Source organism: Thermobia domestica, chromosome 15 (assembly GCF_964235325.1).
Source record: "Thermobia domestica chromosome 15, izTheDome1.hap1.1, whole genome shotgun sequence".
NCBI lineage: Eukaryota > Metazoa > Arthropoda > Insecta > Zygentoma > Lepismatidae > Thermobia > Thermobia domestica.
This window is the reverse complement of record NC_137468.1, coordinates 168876172-168890318: the sequence shown is the minus strand read 5'-3', so window position 1 is coordinate 168890318 and position 14147 is coordinate 168876172. Positions and strand designations below refer to the sequence as shown.

General features: G+C 36.4%; 1 protein-coding gene across 2 annotated transcripts in view; it reads left to right on the top strand.

Annotated features, from left to right (window-relative positions):
- Nucleotides 1–14147, top strand: part of Ptr (patched domain-containing protein) — a 437818-nt gene that overhangs the window by 186567 nt on the left and 237104 nt on the right. Inside the window, exon 2 of one of the 2 annotated variants that reach the window (XM_081740392.1) lies at nt 6065–6184. The exons of the other annotated variant lie outside the window; for it this stretch is intronic. The gene's annotated coding sequence lies outside the window, so the exon portion shown is untranslated. The remainder of the gene's footprint in view (nt 1–6064; nt 6185–14147) is intronic. 2 annotated transcript variants of the gene reach the window in all.

Genomic DNA, 14147 nt, shown 5'->3' with positions numbered 1-14147 from the left:
CTGTGGAGCACGAAAGAAGTGTAAACAGTTATAACTTAATAAAATATCAAGTCTCATTGTGTTGTACGTAATACGCACAATTATCATCATAATCATAGTAGCGCTATGGTAATACTGGCGGGTCATTTAAATGCTACGGCAGTAATGGGCAAACTTCCCTTGAAAGGCTGTTTCCGGCCTGCAGCATGATTGTTAATCTGGCGAATAAAGAGAAAAATACGATTACTTCGAAAGAGTTGCATTAGAAACAGACTGACAGATGAGTATTTAACTTTACTTTTGATTCAGTGTATTGCAGTCCAATATAATTATGATAAATTTAGATCATTAATAGAGCCATATCACAAGTACTTTCTAAAAATATGTACCATTGTTGCTTTTAGTAAATTGTATTGGCCTGTATTAAAGATTTTTCTTTGGTCCTCTCCTAAAATAGTTTGCCCATCCTCTGACCTATCTTATGGATCGAGATCCCGAATACGTACCCGCCTTAAAAAAAAAAAAAAAAAAAAAAACGGCATTGCTCTGCCATCTGTATATAGGGTTTTATTTGCTCTTTAAATAGAAGCTTTAAAATTATTACTACCAAAGCATTATTTAAATATTACCACTAGGGAAGTAAGGATTTAAATACCAGCTTGAGAAGTGAACTTACTAAAGATTTTAATTTTCTCCAATTAACACCTTCATCCGCTCGCTCATGCGTTGAATTTTCTAGTTGCATCATTGGGTAAATTTTCTTTTTCGTCGTTATAGAGAAGAGAAACTTAAAATGAAATCCTCACAACTGCTTCTTTAATGTATTTCAGTCGTCTTGTATTACCAACAGGGTTCAAACCTGGGAAAATGTATACCGAAAGGGAACGTGGTGGCCTTAAGTGTGCGTGGGGGAACGTATCGTTAATTTAAAGAACAGCTTTAATGAAATCTACCCTCAGTATAAGAAACTTGAAACTTTTCTTTAGTTGCATGATTCCTTCCTGTTCAATGCCAAACTTGTACTGTAGGCTGCTGGATTGCAATATCGAAGAGTATGTCAGTAGGCTTATTGCAATCTCATCTGCTTGACTGTGGGAGAACCGGCTTGTTAGATTCGAGAGCAGTGTTGTCATTGTCCTGTTTCATCCAAGTAACGGATGTCTTCGCCAGGCGTCTGCTGGCATCACGTGCGTTCCGCTGGATTCCCGTGAAGGGCAGTGAAGAATGTGGGTCGCTGGTGATGCCTCGTGCACAGACAATCCAACATCTAGTCAATCCCGTAAAGACTCTTTCTTTTCCTTCTTGCTACATGCAATAGGGATTCCCTTTCCTCACTCGACGCTGAAGGTCAATTATCTGATCTGATACTGTGAAGTACCAGCTTCTTGTCTGGATTCTGAAAAAAAAAAAGATAAGAGAAATCTTTAGTCTTCGAATAAGACATGACGAATTCCTACATACGCTTGAAGACTTGTATGTAAAAAAAGTTCTGTGAATATTTCAGTGCAAACTTTAATTTCAACTTCTTGCCACGTTTCTAAATCAAAACCAGAAATATCGATAATGGGAATCATGCTAAAACTGTTACATCTGACCCAATCAAGAGTTGTATAATTGGACATAGTATTTAATTGGCTTTAAAACAAGAAGAAAACAGTTGTAGTATAGGTTGAAGGAAACTCGTAAGTGATATGGTTTCTACTAGTGCTGTTAAAATTCGAATGTCTGAGTAATGGATTCTTCAGTTATTTGTTATTTGAATATCTGAACAATATTTATTAATCGAACAATTTGTTCGAACAAATTCGGATAATGAATAATTATTGGAACATGATTAAGATACCTAATGAGTAATTATTCGAACAGTATTCGAATATTTGAGTAATGGATTCTTCAATTATTCATTATTTTAATATTCGAACAATTGTTCGAACAGTATTTGAATAATGAGTAATTATTCGAACAGTATTCGGGTAATGAATAAGTACTCGAACAGTATTCGGATAATGAAAAACTGTACGAACAGTATTTGGATAATGAATAGGTATTCGAACAGTATTCGGATAATGAATAATTATTCTTACAGCATTCGGATAATGAATAATTATTCGAACAGTATTCGGATAATGAATAATTATTCTTACAGCATTCGGATAATGAATAATTATTCGAACAATTAATCCGATAAAGAATAATCGTTCGAATATTAAAAAGGAATATTTGAATAATAGTATAAAAATGTTCGAGTAATGAATGTTCGAATAATTTTAATACTATTAGAGTGTTTCTAGTAGTCCAACCCTAGATTAAATATTTGAATAAAGGTAATAGATTAACTTGAGACAAAGCTACATAATAATAATTCTGGACACACATATTGAAGATGACGAAAACCATTGTGGAGGATGCAACCCAGGGGCGGATCCAGGATGACTTCTGTGGGGGCGGTGGTTTGTAATACTGCTACTTATGGCTACTTTTAAGATCTGCAAACTCTGCGATGAGTTTTATTTATATATAAAATATGGAAGTTTCCTCTTCTGAGGGGGGGGGGCGATAGCCCCGATCGCTCCTCCCCTGGATCCGCCCCTGATGAAACCACACTGTTGAAAATACTTTGTTAAATCTGAAAAACTGGTTTTTATCTGTGCATCAAGATCTTTTCTTAGAAATAAGAGTTTGAAATTCTCATTAATGAGAAATGAAGAAAAGTAGAGGAAGTTGTATAAAGGGAAACGAGACACCACACTGTTGCTTTTTTTATGAATGAGAATTGCCAAATCTCATTTCTAAGAAAATATTGTCTCGGTGCACAGATATTGTCTCGGTGCGGTTTCTCAAATTTAAGATTTATTTTTTTTTTTTTTAACAGCGCATTCTATTCCGCCTAACGTGTTAGTTTATTTCGTATTAAAGTCTGGTAGTGAAAGTCTTAATGGTTTCTCGTGGACATTCGATCGTTTCTGGGCTTCAACTGAACCCAGAAAGTGATGCCAAAATGTGTCTAAAAAATTCCTATCTTCTCGCTCCCCTGGATTGTGGGGGTTGCATAGCATTCCATCCGTGGTGCTTGTGATAAATTGAGTTCTGTTATAAAAACACTTTAATTTTACGGAAGTGTAATCAAGCCTTTGGGCGTGCGTTTATGCGTAATGCTTGAGTTAAGTTGTTAGGACCAATTTGTAAATAAACACTTGCCATCAAAAGTGTTTTATAAAGATTTTATTGGGAAACATAAACTTCATACTTTTTTCCCTGTGGATACTTTAAAAAATTACATTGTGATGAAAATCTGGCTTTCCAAATTGTAAAATACCTCACTGTAAAAATTCAGATTATTTAACGTTGGAATAGAAGTTTCCCGACTTTTTAAGGTATAATTTTTTAAAGGTATCTGAATAATGTTAATTTTTTACTTACAGCACAAGTATTTCATATTATGGAATAGATTCAGAATATTTATCAGAAATAAAATTTCACGTTCCACACAGAGCGACGATACTCTATAATGGCATATTCCATTCCATCTCTCAGCGCAAAGGACTAATGCATTGAATGTTTCGCCTGTTAGAAAAATGTGTTGGTTGTATAATAAGATATCACAAGGGCACCCAGAAATAGACATTTTTAGTTGTAGACAAAATTTTCTTTCTAAATAAATAAACTGTATGTTCTGCTGTATGTATTTTAAAGTGTATTATCATACCATGATGGAAAACCATAATTAGCAGGGCCCGGATCTTGTTAACCTAAACTTTTCTAAAAACTGACCTATAAAATGACACTAAAATTCCTGTAAAATGACCCTAAAATTCACAAAAATTGACATTAAACTTTTTTTAAAAAAAACTTTTACTTCGTTAAACATGGACATTTTTTTGAATATCTATTAGATTTTAAATATAATTTCTGTCATTTTCAAAAGTTTTGTTTTAGTTAGCTGCAGCCCATTGATCAAATGTTGTGTTCAATGATCAGTCCATTGTACTGTATTGTAAGTACTGAAAGTGTCAATTCACTCGCGAGTTGAAACTAGGAAGTACAAGTTCAGTACAAGTTTGAAACTAGGAATCAAAATTCGCAAGTGTAGACTGTATACACGAGAATAAAAAGTTTAAAATCTTTGAACGCCTTCCAATTTATTTTTAGTTATTCACCTGATTATATCTTATGTGGTCAACAACCCAAACACATCCGTTTCACCACCTACCAACCCCCACCCCTCATCAACGAGCTACAGGTTAGTATTCATTAGCTTGTTAGGAATGCATTTTTTCCACCCCAATAGTCAGGAAGCAGAAAAAGAGATTATTTAACTTCGTGTTTTTCAAATCCGTAGACAGTGTTCATTTTAAGATGTCTTTATGTTGAAGAAAAAGAATAAAAAGACCATAAGTGACCTAAAAGTTACCTTAAAATATTAAAAAATGACCTAAACCTTCAAAACGGCAAAAAGTGACCAAATGTTGACTCTAAAAATATATATTTTTAGAACCTAGAATTGATGAATAACGTTTTTATTTCAACTTGCCTTGTTCTATGCGTAACAGAAAAAAGTTGACTTGTCAACAAGATCCGGGCCCTGAAAATTAGGCATTTCCCTGTTGTTTACCAAAATAAATAAATAAATGAATATTTTTTAATAAATGAATTAATGAAGAAATGTTTACCAGTGGGTACCTCCTCTTTGAATTTTCGTAACATTTTTAGCTTCCATTCGATACACAAAAATACTCATATAATTAAGATTGCACGTGGGCTCAATGGTAGAGCGCTTAGCTAGGGTATTGTGGGTCTTTGGTTCGACCTCCGAGCAAATGAGTTTGTGGAAGACAACATCGTGTCCGTGGATTATCTGAGGGTTCCTCCGTTTCATCCCACATTATCATTCTCCCAGTTATTTCATCATTATCATTTATCATTAATTTCCTTTGGTCTCTAACCTCGGGACATTAAACGAGAAATTTCATTTCGTTTCGTAATTAAGATAAACATTCTTAATAGGTACTCATTTAATTATAATAGTTTCTAAAGGATGTAGCTTAGTAGTTAACAGTCTTGCTTAGCAGTCACGAGGTCCCAGGATGAAGTTCTGTGGTCGATTATTCTCACTAAATTTTCTCCATGTTTTATTATTGTTATTATTGAAGTAATCAATGCTGAAATTGTACCTTTTTAAATACAGTCCATGGCCGTCTTGTCTGTTATAATTCCGATATAAATTGGAAGTTCATTAAGTAAATAAATAAGACGATGACAAATTACTTATTAACCAAACATAACAATGCATTACAACTTGAGATCATTTTAATACATTTTCTTTAATGTATCAATTATGTTAACCTCACTATTTTTTTTTTAAAAAAAATGCTTGCTTATTTTTGTGCTGGTGATACATTGAACTGAAAATGTGTTGTAGATTTCCTAAGTTTCATGTACAACATTATTTAGTCTTACTGTAGAATAAGAGCATTGTGTAGATTTAGAGCATGAATTAATATTTGCCTCGTTAGTTTTCTTTCTGAAACCCAACAATTTTTTCAGAAATTGATAGTAAATTTTTGATAGTGGTCCATTTTTCAAAATCGTACTCCTCCAAAAATTTCGGCTGCGCTACGCCACTGCTATACCTTTTTATTAAAAATAGATACTTATCCAATGCTAAGAAATCATGTAAAACAAAAACAAGTTACATATTACACTTATTACCATGTAATGAAATTAAGCTTGTTAGTTTATAAAGGATTTTTGATCTAAGAAAAACTAGACACTAGTAACTTTTCTATTTCAAGTGTGCCCTCGGAAAAATGTGAAACATTCTTCAGCCTTATCCCGGCCGACCTCCTTCGGAGGAAATATCCCCTTTGCTTTGAAAAAAAAAAACTGTCCGCATCCAATTATTGAAGGATCTCGTCCACCTCAACTTTTCCCTTCTCTTTCGAGGGCGATATAGGAAAACGCACATCGACAGCAGCACCAGCAGGGACACACTTTAAATAGAAATGTTCTACCTTAATTAAGAATTGATTTCTTGGTTAATGTTAAATAATTGAAGTTAATTGTTGTTATTTTCTTGTTGTTTCAGGTGAGAACCGTGCTAGATGAAGAATGTGCTGACCCAAAGAAGACATGATCGACGATTACTGCTCTCACGACTTCTAGACTCGAAGACTTGTTGCTTGACTACTCAGCTGACGAACAACAGGTAAGGAACGAAAGAAATAGAGACGCTTCCTACTCCTCCTGACTTCAGACGCTCAACTTTCTCTCTTCACAGCTGCATTCTACTCTCTCTGTCTTATATATAGTAGTGTCAGCACAGTAGTTTTGGACTCACTCACTAGCTTTGGAACATTCTACTTTCTTAGTGTTCATTGCACGCTGAACAAATAATAACAGGGGGATTCAAAATGAGTGGTACAAAAATAAAAGATAGCTGTGACTCATCATCATAATATAGATATTCTGCCATTATTGGCAGGTCACTCACAACTAAGAAGTTTCCACGGTCTTCCGCTAATCTCTTCGTCTTCACGTACGATTTTTCTCTTTTGATATCGACCATCAATTGTAACCTCCTTCGCCCTCTCCCTTTCTTTCTTGCCAGCATACCTTCTAGCACGTTCCTCATGATATAGTTTCTTCTTAGCCAGTGTTCCAACAAGTTTCTCTTCCTCTTCTTAATAATATCTAAAATTGTTATTTTCTTCCTCATCATCTCTAAATTTCTCTGATTTGCTTCCCGCTCGGCCCAGCTTTTCCCTTCTCTCCATTTTTCTCCACATCCATATTTCGAAAGCTTCCAATTGATTTTCATCATTTTTGCGTAATGTTTATTTTTCTATCCCATACAATACTATACTGCACACAAAGATTTTACGAGTCTTTACCTCAACTCTTTATTCACGGTCCCACAAAATAGAATTTTCTTCCTCCTAAAGGCTTCTTTCGCCATTCCTATCTTTGCTTTTATTTCACGTTCAGACTTTATATCATTAATAATAATACTACCCAGGTATCGAAAACTAGTCACATGTTCTATTTTCTCCTCTCCTATTTGTATATTTGACCCCTCCCCCCTTCCGATTCGTTCAAATCAACATGACTTTTGTCTTTCAAACATTTATTTTAATCCTATATTTTTCACAGCCCTTGTTCAGGTTTTCTAACATCTTATTGATTCTCTTTTTAGATTCTGCAACAAGCACTATGTCATCTGTAAACTGTATAACCTAATCATTCCACCTCCTATGGAAACGCATTATTCATTTTGTAGGCTGTTTTTCACTATCTCTTCTAGATAGATATTAAATAATGTTAGCGAGAGAAGCATATCTGTCGAACTTTCCCTTCAATTGCACTCTCCTCTGTTATTTCCTTAGTGTGAAATTACCGATTTAACACGAAAGGTAAACTTCCCAAGTTTCATTTTGGCAACACTAAGAACTAGCCACTTCTGAAATTGCATACTAGCAGCGCTGTACGCAAAATGGCGGCATAAGTGATAGAGAAGGCTTAGCTGCTAATCCGTGGAAAGAATCCCTTTTTGTGGGATTTTTGACATTAATTATTCGAGATGGGATAAAGGGAATTTTTGTCGAAATTGACAACATATATGGGATTTTTCACTACATGTGTAATCCATGTCACAATTTTTTTTTACGAGTGAGAAGCAGACATAATGTCATGAATAAGCGTGTCAGCCTTGTCAACTTGTAGTCTGAAGTTTTTTCTTTGTTATCGCCGTTAGTGAGGAGTAACTTAATCATATGTGATCCTTACAAATCAAGTTCCAAGAAACGAAGTTTGTTCTCTGCTATTTGAAGAACAAAACAAAACAATGAACGAACTGAAAGAAAGTACAATATCAAACGAGAAAGCATGTTATTTTTTAACGCTCTACCCTCCCCAACTGTTTTAAGTTGGTCACAAGGAAGCGAGTAAGGGTTGATTTACATCGAAGTCGCACCACCCGAGTGTGGCGCATTGTTACGTGATATTATTATGGGAGTCAAGGTGGAACAAAATGAGCCCTTCGGGGCTTCTAACCCCATTCGCTCGCTCAGCTATGTTTCGTATCGCAAGTAAATAATATTTTATACATTATATATTACGTACAAGGGCAAATGAGTGTTATTTTTATCTTATTTTTTACTAAGCATAATAAAAATAATAATAAAATGAATTTGTTGTGTGTTTTCTTGTATGATGTTCCCTTTCCTTGAGATTACATGCTATGTTGAATGTATCACTGACTAGTGACACCGAACCTACTGGGCCCGTATGGGCTCGTCATCAACAGTCACTGATACAATCACCAAGCCAATCATCTACGGAAAGTAGAACTCAAATTTGGCCCGAAATATAAAGCTTCCAAACTCTGTTCCATCCCAACCCGCAGCCCGATATCCAGGCCCGCAGTTCATCATTCACATCCCATCCGGAAATAGGTTGTGAACCACGACTACAGACGCAGGACACCGACCCCCGAGTGGAGCTGGCACTGAGTACAAAGAAGATCTTGATGTTGTTTGTGAAAGCCCTATCTGAAATTTTAAAAAAAAAAAAATCTTTTGAAACAGAATTTTGTAATTTAAAAAAAAAAAAAAAAATCCAAACTAAGATTTTGATCGCAATCGATGAAATGAGAAATTTCTACAGATTCGGTTGTTTTCAACTCGGTCACACTAAGGAAAGTCTCTTCCCTGAATTTCACAGCTATTTCATTTCCCCAGTAAACTTATTCTGCACACTGCTCTTGTTTTTTTTTTTTTTTCATGCTTCGCATGCATACCAAAAACATCGACTACATATTTCTACTATTTCTCAAAATTACAAGCTAATTAGATTTCGTATTCAAAAAGAAAGATGCATTCACGGCTAGTAAGTTTTATTTTCTTTCAAAATATTCATGAATGTAGCACAAAATATTCGTTAACAGGAAAATATTTACATTGAACTGACATACCCATCAAAATAAAATTTAATAAAATCGATTTCTATACTTTCAAAGCCAAAAACATTATTTACTTTTGTTTATATTCTCGAAATATTCATATTCTTTGATATTCATTGAATATTCTTGCCTTCTAGAGCATTTCCATGGTATTCGACACGCAAAACAAACAAAAGAATACAATAGAAAATACAAAACACTACCGAAAATAATAAATTCACTGCCTACAGATTGTGGTTAGCTTAATTTGCCTTTTGTTTACATATATTCCTTGGTGCTTACACTCTTCTGTGCATCGAGATCGTGGCCGGCGTAGAGGATTTACGCTCTTCGCGACCTCTTGTCAGCTCGGACCCACATGACAATCTAGCACAGGCAAGACATGCATATAATATATTCACACAACTTAAACCTAAAGCCCTAATCTAACTAAACTAACTTAACCTAAACAAGTATATATATTAAAAAAAAAAAAAAATCACACATACATTTCCTAAAGCACCATACTTAACTTGCATTTATATTTTATTTTCGCTACCACACTTCTACCGAAGACGCAGTGGTTAGTTTTGCATTCGTGTCGTTCAGAATATATTCAATTTCTTAAAAAGAAGGAAAAATATTTACTAGTCATTATCAACCTTGTAATTCTATAACTTGATGGGTATCAGTTTTCTAAAATAGTACGTAGGTTTAACCTATTGATGAACGTTTTCGATTATCGGTATGCAAGATGCATGTACCCTTGCACTAAACAATAGCCGTGAAACTGACACTTGTTTACATCTGCAACATTCATAATCATTCTACGTCAAACCAAAGAAAACATGCCAAAATGAATAAAGGTTGAATTTTGAGCAGAATTACCGAAACTGAATAATTTCTAGATTTTTGGGGAATCCAAAACATCTTTCATCACTGGGGAAAATGTGTGTGTGGTACACACATTTTCTTGAGATTACGACAATCGCTCTGTGCTGAGATTCTAGCTTTCTTTCCCCCCCATCGAATGAAAACACGATGTCACATTGCCTAAATCTACATGCGTGCGGCGTTGAGGGAAACTTTACGAATTTAGTGCTTCATATTACGAGTATTACACAAACACCAGAAAATATATTCACTCATGATAGTTTGCCAGAACAAGGAAAAATTTGAATCCAAATACCTGAGTTTCACTTTCACTGTTCCTTACTTACTTGACATCCTCTTCTTACACCAAGATTAAACGGATATTTTAAACAACAAAAGAAAAGTCCTGATAACTTCCACCCGAGGTTCCTGGGAAACTCGTGATACGTGGTCTCAAAAATAGGTTTTTGGAAACTCCTTCAGCACCTTTCCAGAAAAGCCATCGAGCGTGGCTTGACTTCTTCTTCCTCGTGTCTGCACCACTACTCAATATTCTTTCTCTCTCTTCCACCGTCTCCTCTTTCTTCTCTTAGGTTCTCTGGTGGACCGAGAACGCAAAATTTGCTAAGGAGCTCATTCCATACCACTGGATAGCTACAGGCTAGTATCCGTTATGTTATGCGAAATTACTTCACAATTGTCTTATTTCCGGATTAACATTTTGTTGAAACACCAAACGTCGTACAGTTATCTCTTCCAATATTCGCCAAAACGAAGAATTTGACACAATTTTCACGTGATTACAAATTATTCCACTTTTTCCACAGACGCTAAACACTGCACGTCTGACTCTTGAAATGGCTGACGCCGTAAGACAAAGAGTTACGAGAAGATGATCCCCAATTGGAAGATAATTATGACGTAATCATAGGATGATAGGCTTCTGAGTGAAGATCAAAGAGAACCGAAATCTCAGCCGCAGCTGTGATTGTGGATTAGCCAATCAGATAATTTTACTTCGAAACAAAGAGATGCACCAAGAAGAAATTATGGCTGACTTTATTAATTTTGGAATTTTGAAGAAGATTTTACGAAATAAAATTTTTAGCTTTCTTGTGAAGATTCCCTATGCCGAAATATGAATAGAAATGAACTGAAAACCATTGAAAAAGTCGAAATATATACTTATTTGTCTAAAATAATAATATATTCATGGATAAATGCATAAAATATATAAAATATAATTAATAATCATGTAATCTTCATCTAACATCTATTGAAATGATCTGTTTTACTGAATTTACGCAAAATTCTCAACCTACGGTTTACTCTACTATAAAATAAAAGTTTCTATTAACATTCTAAATAAATTTAAATTTTCTACCAACATACAAGGTGTTCAAAAGCATCGGGCCATGTTACATTATGCTAAGCATAAGGTAACATCCTCCGGGAGCTTCGGAGAAAAAAAAAAAAATCTGAACTTATGAATTCTTCTTAAGTTGCTTTTTTTTTTTTTTTTTGTTACTACTGAATTACTAGAGACTATACAAGATAAAACATCTTTTTTTTTTTCTTTCAATTCTAATTACAACTATACATTCTAATCAAGCTTAACCTAACCTTAACCTATGAACTAAGTTTCTTCTTCGACCCCGATTTCCGGAAAATCGGTCATCTCCTTTGCCATTGGAATTTCCTTCCTTTCTCTTGCTTCCGTCTTCCTCCGTCTGAGACGAAGTATCTTTGGTGGCTTGTTTCCCTGACTTTTCTGTCTTTTTGACGACTTTCGCCTGACGTACCTGAAAGCGTCTAAACTTCTTGTCCGTGACCGGTTCACTAGGCTCTGGATGTCCCTCTATTTCAGCTATTTTCACCATAAGGTGTTGAATGTTCTTTGGCTCAACAGCTCTCAACAACTTGGCGTCACCAGCTGGTAAGCAATCCAAGACTATCTCTATCAGCTCGCTTTCATCCGGGTGTTGTGCCACAGCATAATATTCTGCCACTATTTTCCACGCAAAGTCCGTTAATCGGCTGTACTTCGCTCGATCGTATTTCATTCCCTGGATGAACTTCTTTTGCAACCTTTCCATTCTCGCCGAAAAATAGTGTTCTCGGAACAAACGCACAAAATCCGCGTAACTATTTATGTCTTGACATACAGTCTGGAACCATGTCTTGGCCCCAGCTGTTAAGCAACAAGGTACCAAGGTTAGACGTTCGTGTTCTGATGCCGAAATTACCTTAAAGGTTTGTTCCAAATTTTCTAGAAATGTTCTAGCCAAACCGTACTCACCAGAAAATGTAGGTAAGTGATTTAATTCAGAGAGCCTTAAATTTAGAGTTCGCTTACCAATGCCTTCCTCGCTTCTACTGGGGTTCACGGGAGAATTGTGGCCAACCACGGGGCTCTTTGCACCCAATTGATTTTGACCGAAAATGGAATAGTGTTGGTAATTTTGTCCAGAAATTAAGTTGTCTGGCATTGATACCACCGCGTGACCACATATTCCCTCCTGAACTCCAGCACACGAAGGAGTCATGTCTGCTACCCTACTAGAGGACACCACATGGTTCAACCGACAACTAGGATTGGAAAATCCTGACACCTGAGGCGAAACTAACAATGGATTCGACCTCCTGGACAACGCCTGACTACCTATCGTCTCAACACCGGACATATGTGACTTGTTTAAATTCAACGTTCGTGAAGACAATTCAAAGGGAAGGACATTTGTGCCGTGTATGTTGGTCGGCTGACAGACAGAGACAGTCACCGTGGGAATAGTACGAGTCTCCCCAACTGAAGAGACCGGTACATCCACTTGGATGTCTGACTCGGTCCCGTCAGACTCGATTCCATCACCGACAACAAAGTCTCGCGCTCGCTTACGACCACACCGTTTATCTTTTCTTTGGTTTGTTTTTCCCTCTAACGTCTGAATCCTGGCTTCAAGTGCCTGACACGACCTTTGGGTACTGAGTTCGAGATGTGAGAACTCCTTTGTCAAGTCGTCACATCGTCGATTTTGCGCTTCAACCGATAACCGGAGACCTTCCTCAACGGCATCTACCAGCGCGTCTATTTTACTCTGATAGTTCCCAACAGAGGTATATAAGTCGCGAACTTCCGACCTAACCGCCTCTACGTCTTCGTTCACATGGGCTACTTTTTCATTTATCGTTTGTAACAATTCAAATTTTACATTATCGAATTTCTCATTCATAACCTGGAATTTACTATCAACCTGTTTGCTCATCGCTTGAAAGTTACTATGAACGTCCTGAAATTTACTGTCTACTTTTTCAAATTTTTCGTTTAGGGTTAATGTTAAAGTTTGACTGAAGCGTTCCATCATGGCCGCAAAGTCCGTTAGTTGCACATTTGACCCGGAAGCTACGTTTCCTCGACTTCCTTCCTCTTTATCAGAATTGTTCGGACTACCCCGCGTTCCACGTTCGCCTTCATCACTTTCAGTTTCCGAAGATTTCGGCAGTGGCAACACTGTCGCCTGTTTCGCCAGGCAGGGCTTACATAGCCACGGCTCACTACTTTTGTCTAACTCCTGTACTTGTTCCTCGGACAAACCATAACATTGGGCATGTACCCATCTAAAACAGCTGTCACAATAAACACTAAACCCAGCAATTTCGTCTGAACAACATATATATTCACTCGGATGCCGAGATTCGTTACTTGATCTGCTACCCACAGACATTTCCACTTTCATTGAAGATTGTTTCCCACAACATCACGCACATATAGATTCAGAAGTGACCATGTTTCATTCAATGTAGCGATTGTCGTAATAATCCCCATTACAAATACTTTGCTGTGATTGTTTGCTTTCCTTAGCGCTCGCGTAGGATTGAAACAACAGAAATCCTGGTTAAGGGTCGCCATTTTTAGTTTAAAAAATAAAATAATAATAATGATGATGAATTGTTGTGTTTTCTTGTATGATGTTCCCTTTCCTTGAGATTACATGCTATGTTGAATGTATCACTGACTAGTGACACCGAACCTACTGGGCCCGTATGGGCTCGTCATCAACAGTCACTGATACAATCACCAAGCCAATCATCTACGGAAAGTAGAACTCAAATTTGGCCCGAAATATAAAGCTTCCAAACTCTGTTCCATCCCAACCCGCAGCCCGATATCCAGGCCCGCAGTTCATCATTCACATCCCATCCGGAAATAGGTTGTGAACCACGACTACAGACGCAGGACACCGACCCCCGAGTGGAGCTGGCACTGAGTACAAAGAAGATCTTGATGTTGTTTGTGAAAGCCCTATCTGAAATTTTAAAAAAAAAAAAATCTTTTGAAACAGAATTTTGTAATTTAAAAAAA